This window comes from Nicotiana attenuata, chromosome 9 (assembly GCF_001879085.1).
Source record: "Nicotiana attenuata strain UT chromosome 9, NIATTr2, whole genome shotgun sequence".
Taxonomy (NCBI): domain Eukaryota; kingdom Viridiplantae; phylum Streptophyta; class Magnoliopsida; order Solanales; family Solanaceae; genus Nicotiana; species Nicotiana attenuata.
Window position 1 is genome coordinate 393,978 of NC_031997.1, and position 18,705 is coordinate 412,682.

Below are 18,705 nucleotides of genomic sequence, written 5' to 3' on the forward strand. Positions count from 1 at the left end.
GCCGTTGATCTGAATGATCAACGGCCTAGATTAAAAGGGGTAGGTGGGGATCCGGGTTTGGGTCGGTTTAATTGAGTTGGGGCCAGCTTTAATTAAAATTGGGTCGGGGTTTAATTGGGTCTGATTTGGGGTTCAATTTAGGCTAGAATTTAAACACAAATTGTCTGTTATTTAAATAGCCAATTTTTCCCTTTTTAGATTATAAAAAATAGTAAATAAATTTCTGATAATAAATTGAAAGCACCAAAATGATTCACAGCACGTAAATGCCAAATTAAAAATATAGGGCTTAATTTTATGAAGATAAAACACAATTAAATCTTAAAAGGCTAATATTGCAATTATAGGATATTAACTTTAAAAAATACTAAATAAAATTGTAAAAATATGTAAAAATTATTTTAGCCATATTTTGGCAAAAATATAAAGATCCAATAAATGAATCATCAAAAAATAATAATTTTGGACATAATTATTGGGATTTTGTAGATGAAAAAGGGGAATAAATCAGTTTTAAAAACCTTAAAAATTATGGAAAAAAATAATAAAATGCTTGGACATACTTATATATGCATATATATGTTATTTTGAAAATATTTTGCATACTGAAAATATATAGGGAAAAATTAGGTGTCAACATCTGCATGAGGCTAATCCCTGCCTCCATATTTGCATAAGGCTAATCCCTGCCTCCATATTTGCACGAGGCTAATCCCTACCTCCATATTTTTATGAGGCTAACCCTGCCTCCATATTTGCACGAGGCTAATCCCTGCCTCCATATATACATGAGGCTAATCACTGCATCCATATTTGCATGAGGCTAATCCCTGCCTCCATATTTGCATGAGGCTAATCCCTGCCTCCATATTTACATGAGGCTAATCCCTGCCTCCATATTTGCATAAGGCTAATCTCTGCCTTCATATTTGTTTGAGGCTAATCCCTGCCTCCATATTTGCATGAGGCTAATCCCTGCCTCCATATTTGCATAAGGCTAATCTCTGACTTCATTTGCAGGAGGCTAATCCTTGCCTCCATATTTGTATAAGGCTAATCTCTGTCTTCAATTTACATTCTTTCACCAAGACTAAGCGTTGTCTCTCCGGCACTATCTATTTGCTCCTCTTTCGGGCTAAGCTGGGCCCTCAACCTCGCAAGACTAAGCCTTGTCTTGTTAAGCATTATTATTGCATCTCATGGGCTGATATATCGCCAATCTATCCAAAGGCGTCATAGTCTAAAGGCATCATCATCATAGCCGGAAGGCACCATCCATGGGCCGAGGATCTCTTAAATTTGCAAATCATTATTCAAAGGTGTCATGGTTCGGAGGCACCATCTTCATGGCCAGAGAACATCATTTCATGGTCTGCAAATCCCTCACTAAAAAATTCATAGCCCAGGACATCATGGTCTGAGGACGTCATCCTTAACCGTCCAAAGACAACTCTCATGGTCCAAAAGGGAATCAGCATCATATTTAAATTCTCGCAGAAATACATGTTTGCAGCATCTCTTTATCTACACGTGACCAGTAATCAACCGCTATCCCAGCAGGAGCGACCTCGCTCCAGTTCCTTCAACTATCTCGAAACTTAACCATTCACCATAGCCATTCTTTCACCTATTACGAAATCTCCTGTCCATTCTTGTAATGACTTCATCGTTATATTCCGCCGATGAATCCAGAACTACACTTGGCGTGATTCCTGTAAAACCGGGGATATGTAGACAGCTCAAAGACCAGAGTCCGGCCTTTATCTTTCAAAACATCCCATTCGGTCAAAATTGGCCATCATTTCTTTACCCGAAAACTTTTTCATCCTTCCCGGGTAAAGAGGGGCAGCTGTTGATACCCAATTTTTCCCTATAATATTTTTGAAATGCATATATACTTCTAAAACTACACATTAGCATCAATTGGTATTTTTCCATAATTTTTCATTTTTTAAATTAATTTATCTCAATATTTCATTCATACAAATAATTACAAATTGCATCACAAATGAATTTAGAACATGTCTTGATTTAGTATTACTATTATGGTCCTATTGAGTCCAAATTATTTCATAAATAGCCAAATTAGCACCTTTTGGCTATAATTGCAATGACTTTGCAATTATAGCCCATGCGTACATTTTTGTATTATTTTTACCAGAAAATTAGTCATTTGCATTTTTTAAATACTAAACATTATTTTTAAAACATTCCCACGCATGGAAAATCATAAATCCCTTGCTCCTATTGTGTTCTTGACTCCTTAGGTCAAATCTCCGGTCTCCTTAGCCTCCTTAGGTCTAAATTATGTCAAAAGTGTGTCCTCCTCTCTTCAAGATAGGTTTAGGACCCCTTTTATACAAGTTGGAATAGTGTAGGGCCGAAATAACCTTGTGCCGGACGAAATAGGACTTCTTTTTGATGCCTGGAGCGGAGCGGCCGCGGCCAAAACGCGGTAGGATCGCGGCCAGACAAGCTGTCTGATTTTCTGCCGCGGTCAGTTCCGCGGTTGCGGTTTCGACCGCGTTTTTCACCCTGTTCTGTTCGGAATTTGGAAAAATATAAAACATGAAAGTTGTAACCCCTCGAGTTAGCTTTCCAACCATATATTGTGGAGCCCAAATGGAGTTCATAGCAAAAAGGTATGTGCATTTTACTAGACAGTGCGCAATATGCCTACTCGAGTCTTCGTTTGTTCTCAAAGTACTTACTATTCTCAAGGCATAACCAAGTCAAGAGATATTGCTTCAATTCAAAACACAACACAATGGCTCCTACTCCCAAAAAAAAAAAAACTAACTACACCCGATTCAAATAAAACCCTTGGAAAAGTACCGTGGTTTAAAGAAAAATCAAGGGGGATTGCTACACTACCTAAAAAAAAAATCTTTTCTTTTCTTTAGACTTAAATCCCTCAAGAAAATTGTCTAATAGATCCATCATCGGGAAAAGTCCAATCTTTTAAAAAAAAATATTTAATTAAACTAACACAACTAAAATAGCATAGAAAGTCAACCAGACAATCTCCTCACCCCACACTTAAAATTGTGCATTGTCCCCAATGCACACCATAACTAATAAAAAGGGTAAAAGAGACTCCCTGTTAGGCCAAAGGCCGAAGCACTACAGCTCATGGGGTACTCAGACTTCTCCCCAACTTGGTCCTTCGTGCGGGTATCTCACGCTTAGTTCCAACCATTTGGTTTCTGTTGCATTCTTCCAATACATTTGCTTTCCATGCTCCTACAAAATAAAAATTGACACTACAAAAAATAATACAATTAAAAATAAATAAATAAATAAATAAAAGAAAGCAATAAAGTTGGGTTGCCTCCCAACAAGCGCTTGATTTAACGTCGCGGCACGACACGAATCACTTTTTGCCTCCACCTCGAGCTTATGAATTGAACCCCAAGTTTTGCTTCAAGCTTATGATTATGCTCTTGGGGCGGTACAAATTCTTGCGAGCCAAAAATTAGATAAAATCTTATGCACTTGTTGGCTCTCGACCAAGGAGTGTCACCTTGCCTAGACGGCCTTGAGAAATCCAAAATATAAGGCTCATCTACCTCTTCCTTGGACTCCTTTTTATGCTCATAAGGGTGAATTTTCATTTCACCATCTGAACATAATGTAGAGAAGTGTTTGGAATGAGGCCCAACGCGCTCAAATACATGAACTTCAAGATTTTTAACCTCCTCAACACCAATCACACTAGAGTCAACTAAATTTGTATCTTCAACGTCCTTGGTTGACTCTAGTATTACTTCTTCAGCATTGACATCCTCAAATTCTAGTTGGCTAGGTTGTTGATGTTTCTACTCTGAACTCCCCAATTAACACCTCAAATTCATGCTCTTCTTGGCTACTATCCTCAATATTGGCTTGTTGAGCATTAAAAGCTCCAACCACTTGACTCAATTGAGCCTCCAACTTGCGAATAGTTGCCTCTTGCCTTTCTATGTGCAATTGTTTCTCATTGTTTTGTTCCAGAAGGCACTTTAGCATATCCTTGATCTCCTTCAGGTCCGCATTCCCAGGTTCTTTGTTCCTATTTACTTCATAAGAAAAGGTAGAACCATCATAGTAAGGGGTTGGGGGAAAATAAAAAATATAAGCACAACCATGAAGGTGACCATTTTTACCACCACACACATCACACACATTCCACAAATAAGATTGAGTTGGTGCACATAACTCGCTCTTAGGAACGTTTTGAAATTTGCCACGGGTGGTTTCCTTCACAATATGTATGGAGATCAATAGTAGAATTATCTACACCTAAATTCCCATAATTCCCAAGATGCCATGTTTTCTCAAATCAACAGTTATAAAAAAAATACAAAAGAAAATAATAATACAAACTAAAAGTTCAAACTTGAACCCTAGCAATATATACACTACAACTACAACCGTTAGTTCCCCGGCAACGGCGCCAAAATTTGATCACGCCCAACTCTAGTCCTAAAAAGGAAAAGCGGTCGCTGCATAATAATACCGGTCTAAAAGTCCGGAGTCGAATCCCACAAGAGACTCAGGCTTACCTATATCTGTTTAATATCACTAAGAAGACAAATTTGAACAATTTCCTAAATTTATAAAGATTGAGATTTATATTTCTAACTAATTAACTAGCAAATACTACAAGCGGTAAAAATTATCAACTAACGAGACAAAGGGCTGGAGATTAAATTAAGGAGGTCTAGAGTTATGATTTCCCCAATTTTTGATTTCATTAGTTGTATGTTTCTTATAGCTTTGACTTAGTTGCCTCTATCAATCATGAACTCTCCAGCTATCATAAATCTCTCTCAAGCAATTATGATAATTTACTAGACGCACTCTCTCAAGCTACGCTAGCTAGATTCACATTACAGTTCACTTAGATTGCACCCGAGGTATCGTTATCTCTAATCCAACCTCTAAACCTCGGTTATGACTCTCGCCTATACTCCGGGAGTGATGTTGTTCAAACAACTACCTAAAATATGCACTCTCTCTTAAGCAGATACATAATAAATAGGAACGGCTAATTGAGGAATTTTTTTCAATTACCACAATTCAAAACGTAGTTGAACAAAAAGAGATAAACAACCAATTCAAAACTATATTAATATAACACGAATTCATCCCCAAAGGTTCCAATCAAAACCTAGAAAACGAATTAGCTATTCATAATAGTATGTAAAACTACAATACTAAAAGCATAACCAACAATGAAAAAAAAGGAAGAAGAAGGAAAACTCGTTGAAGAATTCCGCGCCTTGCTCCTATTGTGTTCTTGACTCCTTAGGTCAAATCTCCGGTCTCCTTAGCCTCATTAGGTCTAAATTATGTCAAAAGTGTGTCCTCCTCTCTTCAAAATAGGTTTACGACCCCTTTTATACAAGTTGGATAGTGTAGGGCCGAACTAACCTTGTCCCGGACGAAATATGGACTACTTTTTTGATGCTGGAGCGCGCGGCCGAGGCCAAAACGCGGTAGGACCGCGGCCAGACAAGCTCTCTGATTTTTCTGCTGCGGTCAGTTCCGCGGTCGCGATGTTGACCGCGTTTTTCACCCTGTTCTGTAAGGAATTTGAAAAAATGTAAAATATGAAAGTTGTAGCCCTTTGAGTTAGCTTTCCAACCATATATTATGGAGCCCAAATAAAGTTATGAGTAAAAAGTTATGTATATTTTAACTAGACAGTGCGCAATATGCCTACTCGAGTCTTCGTTTGTTCTCAACTATCAAATTTGACCCCCGAACACGATCCCGGCTTAATTCATTGAGCTTTTACTCAGACTTTAAAGCTTCAAATCACTTAAATTTATTCCATAACATCTTATATAGCTCGGATATCGCACCTACAAGGCATAAAAACACACATTAGTGCAAAACACTAGCGATTAAAGCGCAAACTCAACTAAAGTGCAGTAAATTGAGATGTAATAAGCGACTAAAATACGTAATTATAGCCTATCATCAAGGTGCTACTACTAAGTTCTCTCTCTAGTTTAATAAATTTCTTCTATATAGCTTTTACTAAATTTGTTGCTTGTGCCTAAATTATTCTTGGGAATATTTCAATCCTTCAAAATCGCGGAAAAGATAGTCGCACAATTCGGAATAAGCAGAGGTTTTGAGTTCACATTAATATTATCGTCATAAAAAAATGGAAAAAAAAGAACTGATTGTTTGCCTATGAAAAAGAAACACACATACACATACGTGATCTTGGATCGTACTGAGATATAGAGTAATATAATGAAGTAATTTAGAAGTGGTATATCTCTATCAGCTAAATTTTTAAGTGTGATGATCACACAATTTCAATCCTCATTATCTTTTACTCTTGAAATCATTGGCATGCTATTTGATAAACATCTTATTTTTTATGTTTGCAATGAAGTCCTGAAATTAATATTTCATCTATCTTATTTTATGTAACAATATGTTATTAAGTACAAATTTAAGTAAGATTTTTTTTTTTTTACAACTTGTGGTCTAAAATAAATCATAAATATTACTCGTGTCTATAAACATTTCATTATAGTAAAATAATTTTTTTTTAAAAGTTAAACTATTTTTAAATACAAAAATTATATTATTGTTTATAAGATAGCTTAAAAAGAAAATATACCACGTCTTCGGCATATGGTAAATATTAAATCTGAAACCAATGTAGTAATTAAAAATTTTGAATCGACTTTGCCAAATGAACTGGAACGGAATATTTGAGTTTGAAAGAGCAAGACCGGATAGGGCTGGCACATTAACATGATACTCAATTTGTGATACGATGGCACATAAATGTATTCACATTTAATTTATTATTAATTATTGATATGTCAATAAATACAATTTACAATAAAATGTCGGATATGGATAAACTTTTTCGTTCAAGATAACCAAGTCGTCCTTGTTGGATGTAGATTAACTTGTGTTTTCGGCAACAATAGGACAACAATCTGGACTTTTGACTGACATTTTCCTTCTTCTTAGCTAGTTCTAAGTTTCAAATACTTTCTTCAACTTCAAACAACGTATGCGCCAAATTCGATTTTTCCAAGCTACCTTTATTTCTGACATTATCCTCTATCAATTCAAACTAACTGAAAATAACAAATGTAAAGCAACTCCCAACTCTTTCGGAACCAGCCACCTCAGATATATGTGGCGACACGATTAGGTAAAAAAGTTACCTTAATTTAGTTGTTCTAATTTCGGTAATATATCCACGTCAAGTAACTTTATCCAAAACACCTCGATTATTATATTAAGTTAATCTACAAGAAACACACAATAATTATTGTTATTGAAGCTTTCTTTATTAACACGTGTTAAGAATGAAAATAATCGACTCAAACCCACGTCTCTATAGTTAATCGCATATCTTGGGTGTAATTTTCTAAATAACAAACGGTCATGAGAAATTTGATTTACATATGAAAATCTTTTTAATATATAATTTTCTTGAGAATTTGCGTTTTAATTACTCAAATACCCCTATGATATATATTTTAATTATGAACATGGTCTCATATTGCACCGAATATTCATTTTTCATTCCTTTAGCGTAGGGGGCATTGTGTGTTTGTACATGGGAGGTGGGGGTGGTGGGGTGGGGGGTGGGGGGAGGGTGTTATAGGGATCAGGAGACCTATATAAACTCATGGAATTTACAACATTTCTCCTCATCAGTTTAAGGTTTTATTAACCCATGAAAAAAAAATTACAATTCTTGAAACCATTCAATAATGGCTTTCAAGAAAACACTACCAGAGCGCATTTTCAGTGCATATAAATTCACTGCTCCATCCTCAACAACCTGTCGTATTGCTTCCTCATCCATGTTGGCAAAATGCCAGCTTTATCCTAATCCTGACAAAAATATAACACATGATGCGGAGACGGTGGTTTTATTCCGGCGATTCCTCCACCAGTCACTGGCGTCCCCGCCGGAGCTCCGATCACTACCCACCGGAGAAAAGCTTCGTGAAAAGCTACGTGGGATGGACATTTCAAGAGATAGAATCAGACTTAACGGACTCGTGCCCGCCACAACAACGTTGGCCGGAGTTGGAGCAATTAGGAGTGACGGATCGCAAGAAAGCTGTTAAGGTTTGTTAAATTATGCTACCATTTCATCTAAGAAAATTAAGTCACAAGAGAGAATACTTTAACTATATTTTATAGTATTTCAATACATCTCTTTGGTGTGGGCAGAGGTAGAGCTAGGTGAATCCTTTTCGTCAAAAATTATATTGTGTAATATAAGGGTAAGATTCTAGTATACTGACAAAGGTGGCTCAAAAATTGTTTTAGGTCACTCTTGCATTTGTTTTTCATTGCCAAATTATAGGAGATTAATTTGAACCGAGGACCTCTTGCCTGCTATTATATTGGGTTCTGTGACTATCAATCTCATCAAAAACTTTAGACAGTTAAGGAATGATAGTTTTTTAATTACTTTGATTGCATTATACGTCTCAATTAGGTTATCACAGCTTGAGATGGTGAAAGTGAGGTTAAGGAAAATTAGTAAGAACTGGATTTTTGTGCTCGGAATTTCATCAAATCTGTAACGAAACCTGTTCCAACGTTGATCAAGGCCTAGAGTTTGCAAAGATGCTGGACGGGTCGGGAGATGTGATTGTTTTGGGGAAACGTAGTTTTTCTTCGGCCTGACCAGGTTGGTTTATTTTCCTAATTTTGTTATATCTTGTGGTGATCATGGATAAAGATAAGAAAGTGCTGCATTACCTACAAATATAATGAGGTGCTCTTAATTTTATAAGAATAAGAAATGTTTTTTGTTTAAAAAATCCGAAAACTGATAAAACTTTCATCTATTGTGTATTTGGTATATTGTTTTCTTCGACAGGAAAGTGAAAGAGAGTCACTCCAGATCTCTAAATTCAGATGGTGACTTTTGTAAGTGTGGATCAGTTGGACCGTTTTGAAAGACCCAGATTACCTCTTGAACATTTCAGATTTTATTTAATAATATTATTTCCAGATAGACAAAATTAGGATAGACATAACTTGGGGGGTTTTCTTTGTTTGGTCTATGAGAAAGAGAGATTAATGGAAGAGATCCGAGTTTTTGTGGAGTCCAAAGCTAGCAAAATCCCAACACTATAAACAAAGATAAAGATCTATATATCCCCTCTTCTTAGATAAAAGAGTAACTGAAATACCAACAAACTATAGGCCCTAAGTTTGATGTCTTCATTTGTCTAAATAGGCAGATCATCTCGAAATCAACTAAATTTTATGTAATCATGAACCTTCCTTATTTAAAAAAAAAAGTTAAACACAAGGACGGGATAAAATATCAAAAACTTTTACTTAATGGGTTCCATTTATGTTCTTATCACTAAACCTATCTTAACTCTTAAAATTTATGGAATTAGAATCTGATATATCTCAATTTTAGTGATATTTTTACATACAATATTTAAGCTTCATGTCGAAAATACTGAGTTTGTTAGGAATGTGAGGTGGATGGAGTGTTAGTGTAAAGTCTTTTGTCCTTGTTTTTCGGGGTAAATTTCACAGATGGTCATATAACTATGATTTTTTTCACCAAAGTCATATAACTTTGTTTTCTCACAGAAAAATCATAACTTTCACTAACTCACACAAAATTCGTAGTGACCGAAAAATACAACTTTTCAGTAGTATTTTCTTATCCCACGGATTTTTTATTTTTTTATTTTCAATCAAATAAGTAATAATCCAATTAAAAATATGAGAAATACATATATTAGCCTAAAAATAAAAAAATTAAAATAAAAAACGACGTAATAAGAAAATACTACCGAAAAATTATGTTTTCCGTTCACTATGATTTTTGTATGAGTTTAGTGTAAAATAATTTTTATGTGATAAACAAGTTATATGATTTTGGTGAAAAAAAATCATAATTTATATGACCATTTATAAAATTTACCCTTATTTTTTGTTACAGGTGGTAAAAGCAATGCAAGAACTAATGCCAATATCCCAAAGCCAACCCAAATCATGAAATATGGAAACAAACAAGGAGCTTCAACAAATGGAGGAGCAAAAAGCAGCTATTGACAAGAAGCAGAATCATTGGTACGTAGAGAAATGTGGTGTGGACTTAGTTGCTTCATACTTCAGACAGCAGCTTTCATGCGGTTCACTTTTTGGGACTTAACGTGGGATGTCATGGAACCCATTTGTTTTCTACGTAACATCCATATATTGCATGGCTGGTTTTGCTTTCTTCCTTTAAAACGTCCAAAGAACCTCTTTTGAAGGTTTCTTTAAGGCACGTTTTAGTACGAAGCAGAAACAACTCATGAAACTTCATAAGTTCGATACCAAAGGTTAAATGAGCTACGGAGAGCCTACTATCCTCATTCAGCATCAATCTAATTATGGTGACTCAGCAGGTACCTGAATTTCTCCTGACGTAGCAAAGCTTTGCAGGACAACATGAGATTAACCCAAACCTCTTCTATGGTAGAAATTAAGGAAATATATAAAAAGATTACGTTACAACCAATTTTTCCGTCCCCCCCCCCCCCTCCCCTTTTCTTCCCTTATTTTTATTAACGTTTTACGTAATATCGGCCTAATGTACATTGAGTGATGAGGCCTAGGAACTCCGATGTCTATTTACATTTCTGCTAATAATTTATAATAATATATTGATTTATAAAATTGTAAGACATTCAAGCCTCGTGGATAAGGGTTTCCATCTAAATCCATACATATGGGTAAAAAATGAAGTAATTCTATTTTTTTTTTGTTTGACTCACATTATTTTTCTAATTCTTCCTAATGAATTAGTTACTAAGTCATAGATTGAGGATTCGGGAGCCTTGGTATCTCGTCGTGACTAGTTCATACCTAAATTTTTCCTATCCATGTTGTATATTTTTCCCCTTTATTTTATTCCAGTTCTCTTATGCAACAATTTGCTTGTCTGAAAAATGAATTGACTATTATGATCTTATGTCATCAGAGTTCATGCAATAGAAAGATATATACTTTTGACGGTAAATAAAAACAAACGCTTTGAGGATTTATAAAGAGTTATGTACGGTAAGAAATCGAGGATAAAGTTAGCCCCGATTTTTCTATGAAAGAAACGAGAAGAACAACCGTAGTTCGACACTTTCTGGGCTCGGAGTAAGTTGGGGACGCCCACAGATTGATCAATAGCCCGGGGGGACGAATGATACGTCGGAATCGGGTATGGCCAAATATGGGAAGAAATCAAGCTTCGAGCAAAAAACAAAAGAATCGAGGTTAAAAGGGAGAACAGTTAAATGGACAAAACGAGGAGCTCAAAAATATCCGTCATAACCAGATATTATGGGCACGGATCACGCCCGAAATATCCAAATGATGGAATTGTGTTTTTACCGGAAGAAAAGGAAACAAAATAAATTTTTACCTTATTAAGACTTTGTACTAGATTGAAAACACCCTTACTATATAATAGGGGAGAACCTTTCAATTTTTGGGTCACTGTTGGCACGCTATCAAAAAAGCAATAAAGTTTATTTTTAATCTTTTAGCAATTTTCAAGTGTTCTTCAGCTGTTCATTCATTTAGGTTGCAATTGGAGCCCCATCCCGAGCTCGATCGGAACCAGTTTCTGCATTCAAACCTAACGCCAGGCTCAACTTATTTTGTCCACATTTGGTTTAATTTTTTGCTTTCCTTTAATCAATTACTAGTTGTTCTAGATTCATTTCGTGTTAAAATAAATATCACGTATCCTTTAAACCGCATATAAAATTTAATTGTTACCATTTTAAGGGTAAAACAGTATGGCGCTCACGTGGGCCAAAAATTATGTAGTAATTTAATATGAATCTTTATAACAAAAACACCTATTTTACACCTTGCTCTTTGAGTTTGATTTCAGGATTATCCCATGTGGTCAAATTCTCATATCTGCTCACTTGAATGTTGACCAGCCGAGTCCGTCTACCAAAACGGTGAAAATAATAATCGTAGTAACCAGATACAAGGAAAATAGGTCTTTAACGATGGAAATTCGGTCGTTAAAATCAAAATCCGGCGTATCAGTCAATACAATAGAGTAAAAAACGGTCGTCGCCAGGTCGTAGTGCCACCGTCGTTTAAAGGTATAGCTGACCGAATTTTGACCATCGTAAAAACTCCTTTTAATGATGGCAAGGAATCCAGTCGTTATACAAATTAGCAAGGGGATTTTTCAAACCGTTAAAGATCGTCCCAGTCGTTAAACCACTCACTAGCGTAACCAAATTTTCATCGTTGTTAGTGTTTGGCGACCGGAATTCCATTCGTAGTAAGTATGTATTTCAATGATATGCTTTTTAATAAACCAAAATTTTTTTCGCTATACGTGAGAATTTAATTATAAATATATACACGATCAATTATGAACGAAAAATGAAGTCAGAGCATAACATATTTTTTAATTATAAGAACTAAAACAATCAAAGTAAATAATATATTACATCAAAATTGCATGACCTTTTTTTTCAATTCCTTTAAAGATACAGAAAATTAAAGAGATATAAGTAAGTTTGTACAGATGACGACAACTCCTAAATAAAAAATAGATTTCCCATTGTTCTTCAACATATAGAGCTAATTCAGCTTGCTCGGAATTATCTTTAAGGATGATTCTTCAAACTTCTTCAGGCCCTTTATCTGTTAAAAAGGTTCATATTAATTTAGTTGAGGCAAGAAATAACAAATTTAATATTGGGTAGTTGCTACCACAGTATAATGTAAAACCACGAATGTTAACGACCCGACCGATCGTTTTGAAATTAACGTCTCGATCCCTATCTACCGCTTTCCCCATGTTTATTTCTGCTATTTTGAATTGGCGGGATGAGTCGGTTTTGAATTTCGGAGAGTTTTGGGACCTTAAGTCCCTAATAGAGATTAAGTGTTGGAAAATTGAACCGTAGTCGGAACATGTGAAACGGCCCCTAGAATGTGAAATTCGATGATCCGTTAGTCGTTCGGTGATTTCGGGTTAGGGGCGTTGGTCGATGTGTTTGAGGTCCGTAGCTAATTTTAGGCTTGAAATGCCAAAGGTTAGATTTTTTGAAGTTTCCCGGTTCGATAGTGAGATTTTGATCCGAGGGTCCGGATGAAAATTCTGAAGTTGCAGTAAGCTTCGTAGGTGTTGAATGTGACGGTGTTGAAAATTTCAGATCATTCGGATGAGATTGATAGAGTTTTTGATCGAACGTATTTTGGGTAATTTGGATGTTCTTAGGGTTGAATCCAATGTTAATTTGAGGTTTCCGATGTTTTTTAGGAAGGTTTTAGGATTGGTACAAGTTTGGACAGTGGGTATTTAGACTTGTTGTGCCTTTGGTTGAGGTCCGGGGCTCGGGAATGATTATCGGAATGGTTTGACGGGGACGTTTAAAGGGGTTTGAAGCAGCTGCTGAACTTTGCTGCTTTCTGGTATTTCCACACCTGCGGTTTGGGACCGCAGGTGCGATGCCGCAAAGTGCGAAGAGAGCCGCAAAGCGAAAATGGGAGCATCATCTGGAACCGCAGATGCGGTAAAAGTATTTTTCCCCGCAGAAGGCGGTACCGCACTTGCGGAGAGGGCCACAAGATGCGGAACCTGGGTGTTTAAGTGACTGGTCGTAGGTGCGACTTGTTGTCGCAAATGCGGACCGCAGAAGGGGTCCCAAGGCCAGCAAGATGCGGAAACTGCCGGGCATTGATTTAAAAGGGCTTCCGCGACTTGGGGTATTTCCACCATTTTTAATCTGCGCTTTGGAGCTTTTTTGGGCGAATTTGAAGGTGGGGTTTCAAGGAATTCTTGAGGTAAGGAATTGGACTTAAAACTAGTTTCCCATGTCATTATTTCACGGATTAGAGCTAGAAATTATGGAAGATTTTAGGGTGAATAATTTTGGGAAAACTAGGGCTTAGTAATTGGAGACCTTGATTGAAGGATTTGATGGACCATTTGAAGTCCGATTTTGGAATTTTGGTATGAATGAACCGTGAGAGTGTGAGGATTCTGGAATATAAATTTTTCACTCCGATTCGAGATGCGGGCCCAAAGGGGCATTTGGTCATTTTACTAATTTCGCGTAATTACTTAGAATTAATTGTAGAATCAATTGCTTGAAGTGTTATTTTATATTATGAAATTAATTGATATAGATTTGGCCATTTGGGGTCGATACTCGTGGCAAGAACGTGGGTTTTCCGGGTTGACATTTGGCCGGTTCGAGGTAATGCTTTTGTCTAACCTTGTGTGGGACCTTTCCCCTTTAGGGATGATATTGTGATTAATTGAAATGCTTGTACGTGAGGTGACGAGCACGTGCTTTGGTTGCTAAAATTGTTGGAAATCCGGTTTTTTTTTATTTCATTTTAAACATAGCCTTGATTGTATTCTTCTTTTCTTGCTACACTACTTGAAAAATTTAGCCTGCTGTTAGTCTAGTAGAAGCATTCTACTTGACTAAATTGGTTCCTATTGACTTAAACTGCCTTATTTATATTACGTGAAGCATGCTAGGTTAGAATTAAATCTGTCTGACTTTGTATGAAATCATTGAATTTGAGTTTTGTTGTTGTTATCTATTTACTATCTGGGACTACGGGATCGGTACCCGAGAGCTCCCTGTTGTTTACTTTGGGACTAATGGAATTGCATTTATTACGGGAGATCCCCCGCACTTTAACATTGGAACTTCGGGATTGGCACCGGTAGATTTCCCCAGTACTTGAGTATTATATTTGGGACTACGGATGTGGTATTCTGGTAGATCCCCGCGTATTTATGAGTGGACTAATACGGGATTGCACCCGGGAGATCCAACGGATATGATATTTATTATTTGGGGACTAACAGGACGGTATCGTTGGAGAATCCCATGGTTGTTATCTGGGAGCTTGAGTTGTATTCTCTTTCTGTGTTTTGGCTTGCCTTCGTAATAAGTTTTGCTGTCCTTCATATCCTTGTGTTACTTAAATTTACACTGTTTTATTTCACACTGTATAAACCTTAAAATATCTTATTAACTCAGTAGGGCCCTGACCTTCCCTCGTCACTACCCAACCGAGGTAGGCTTGGCACTTACTAAAGCCGTTTGTGTTACTCATGCCCTTCCTGCGCATGTTTTTTCATGATGCAGTCCAGGTACATTCGACTCAGTCCTGCCACCCTGAGTGCGAGGCGACTGCTATAGCGACTTCGAGGTATATCTGCCACGTTCGCAGACCGAGATCAGTTTTCTTTTATTCTTGCTGTTTAGTATAGTTTCTGTATTCAAGTTCTTGTTAGACATTCTGAGTTAGAGCTATGTATTACTCTTACTTGTGATTCATGGTTTTCGGGTTTTTGGATTATGTTTGATTTTGAGAGTTATAATTGTGTATGCCGAGCGGCACCTTTAAAAGCTTTTAATTTCCTTTATTTTGTTTTAAATTGTTTTATTCCGCAAATTTTGTGGTTTCTTTTCTGCAATTTTTAGCTTACCTAGTTCGTAGAGACTAGGTGCCGTCACGATGGGTCATGGAGGGAGAACCGGGGTTCGTGACAAGTTGGTATCAGAGCTCTAGGTTTCATAGGAGTCATGAATCACAAGTCGGTTTATTAGAGTTCGCTGATCGGTAACGGAGACGTCTATATTAATCTACGAGAGGCTATTAACTGTTAGGAAATTTCGTTTCGTTTTGATTTCCTTTCGTGCGAGATTTTTGAATATCACAATTCTAAACTTCTATCTTCTATCTCTCACAGATGGTGAGGACAACGCTACTCGAGATGACAGACCCGCGCCCCTGACTGAGTTGTCAGAGGCGGGGCCAGGGTAAAAGGCCGAGGACGCGCTCGGTGCAGCCAGAGCACCCTGCGCAAGCTACCGCCGAGCAACCACCAGCAGTACCACCGAAGCCCAGACACCTGATGCATCTGCTACACACTCCAGCCACTCCAGGAGAACTTTAACAACATTTATGACTATGTAACACTCTAGCTCAGGCCAGGGTTGCATCCCCTTGCTGGAAAATACATCCAAGCTGGGGGAGGACACAGACATCCCGCCGCACACTCTGAGCTCAGTGAGTGCATATTGATCAAGTTCCAGAGGCTATTCCTGTTACAGCCGGTAGACCCAGCTCAGCTGAGGAGAGGGCAGTACTTCAGAAGAGGAAGCAGAAGAGGCTGAGAGGTTCAAGAAGTATCCAGCCTCGACTTTCAGTGGACTAGCCTCAAGATGCCCTTGGATTTTTCTTGAGGAGTGCTACCGTTCCTTCGTAACTAAATGGGAAATTATAGATTCGTAGTGGTTTCTTTCACAGTACTTTCCAGCTTTCGATGAGCCGGTCCTATCAGGTGGTGGGCAATTTCTTTATGAGTTAGACAGTCCGGTATGAGGCAAGCTTCCCTGACTTGGGCCCATTTTCAGATAGTTCACAAGGGAGTATTTCTCCAGAGTCTTAAGGGACGCGTGGCGCGCGAAGTTAGCATTTGCCGCCAGGGTACTTATGACAGTCTCGGAGTAATGCGTCCGTTACACTGACTTGGCTCAGACATGCACCAACTTTGGTTTTCTACATTCGCGAGAAGGTTCAACCGGTTTCATTGAGGGGCTGATTCCCAGCATTAGACTCTATAATGGCTCGTGAAGTTAGAAGATGGGATATTCTTATCAGCAGTGGTGAGAATTGCTAGGAGGATTGAGGATATGCATGCTAGGGACAAGAGGAGAGGGAGGCCAAGAGTCTCGAAAGTCGGGCCATTTATTCTGGTGGCCCCGTGCCCCCAGCTGTAGGTCGGTCATGGTAGGGGTCATGGGTCGCCGTTCATTCAGACCTCTTCCACGCCCCAATGGCAATTCCCAGCTCCACTTAGGGCCTCAAGAGCTTAATTATGCACCTAAAGTATCTAGTGCGCCTTCCTGCACGGGTGCTTCCAGTGGTCAGTCCAGCAGACCTGGCCCGAGCCAGTTCACAGCCGTCTCGCCCACGTCCTCCCAGAGCTTGTTTTTGAGTGTGGTGACACACGGCCATATGGTGAGGAATTGCCCCAGACTTTGGAGGGGTGCGCCTCCACAGACTCCTCAGCTACAGCATGCCCCGCAGAGTTTCTCAGGCTATGGGTCCCAGCACCAGTTCTACTCTACCGGCGCCAGCCAGCGAGGTGAGGTCGCCCTCGAGGGGGAGGCCAGGCCAGAATTTATGCTCCTCCCTTCCCGTAATATGGTCGTCGCGCTGCCGATTCTGTCATCAACACAGGTACTATCTTGGTCTGTCACAGAGATGCATCAGTTCTTTCGATCCAAGGCTCCACTATTCTTATGTGTCTTCTTATTTTGCTCCGCATTTGGGTGTATCTCGGGATTCTTTGGAGTTCCCCAGTTTATGTTTCCTACTTTTGTGGGAGATTCTCTTATTGTGGACCCGCGTTTATCGTCCATGTTTTGGTTGTTTCTTAGTGGTTTTGAGACTAGAGCCGATTTATTATTGCCTCAGCATGGTTGATTTTGATATTATCTTGGGATGGACAGTTGTCGGCCTCATTATGCTATTCTTGATGTCACGCCAAAACATGACACTGCCATTCCCCCGGGTGTACCGCGTGTTGAGTGGAGGGGTTGCTTTAGGTCACACTCCCAGTAGATTATTTTTTTCCTTAATGCTCAGCGTTATGTTGAGAAAGGTGTGATGCATATTAGCATATGTGAGAGTTGGCAGTCATGGAACTCCTTTCTTTTGATTCAGTCCTGTAGTACGGGATTTCCCTATGTGTTTCCAACTGACCTTCCGGGCATGCCGCCCGATAGAGACATTGATTTGGCATTGATCTTTCCGGGACATCACCCATTTCTAATCACCTCCGTACCATAATGGCTCCTCCTATTGAAGAGCAGTTGCAGAATTAACTTGATAAGGGGTTCATGTTGGCCCAGTGTATCCACCTTGGGGTGCTTCATATTCTTGTTTGTAAAGAAGAGCCATGTTCTATGCGTATATGTATTGATTAATCGCAGGTGAACAAGTGACAGTTAAAACCGTTTTATCCCTTGCTCTCGTATGATGACCTGTGTGACTGGTTACAAGGGAGCTCTGTGTGTTTTTCTAAGATTGGCTTGCGTTCAGGCTATCATCAGTTTGAAGATTCGGGAGCGGATATCAGAAGACTGCCTTCAGGCTCGGTAATGGTCCAATTATTGAGTTCTTGTTATGTCATTTAGACTGACTAATGCCCCAGCAGCCTTCATGCATCTGATGCACAGTGTTTCCGGCCATATCTCTTGATTCATCGTGATCGATTTTTATTGATGACATCCTGATACTCCCGAGTCGGGGGGACATGAGCAGTCACCTGAGGAATAGTGCTCCAGACCTTGATGAGAAAAGAAATGTATGCTAAAAGTTTCTCGAAATGTGAGTTTTGTTGGATACCGTGGCGTTTCTTTGGTCACGTGGTCCGAGAGAGGGTATTCAGGTGGATCCGCAAGAAATGGAGCCGTGCAGAGTTTGGCCCCAGACCATCTCAGAATACAAGAGATCGCAGTTTTCTTGGCTTGGCGGGTTATTGTCGATTTGTTCAAGGGTTTTCATCTATTGCAAGCACCTATGACCATACTGACCCTAAGGGTGCTCGTCCAGTGGATGGAAGAGTGCAGAGAGTTTCCGAAGCTCAAGAAAGCCTTGACTAAAGCCCCCAGTTTTGATATTGCCTACTGTTCG

At 38.6% G+C, this 18,705-nt stretch overlaps 1 pseudogene; it reads left to right on the forward strand.

Moving 5' to 3' along the window:
• On the forward strand, positions 7,699 to 10,392 carry LOC109232461 (annotated as a pseudogene).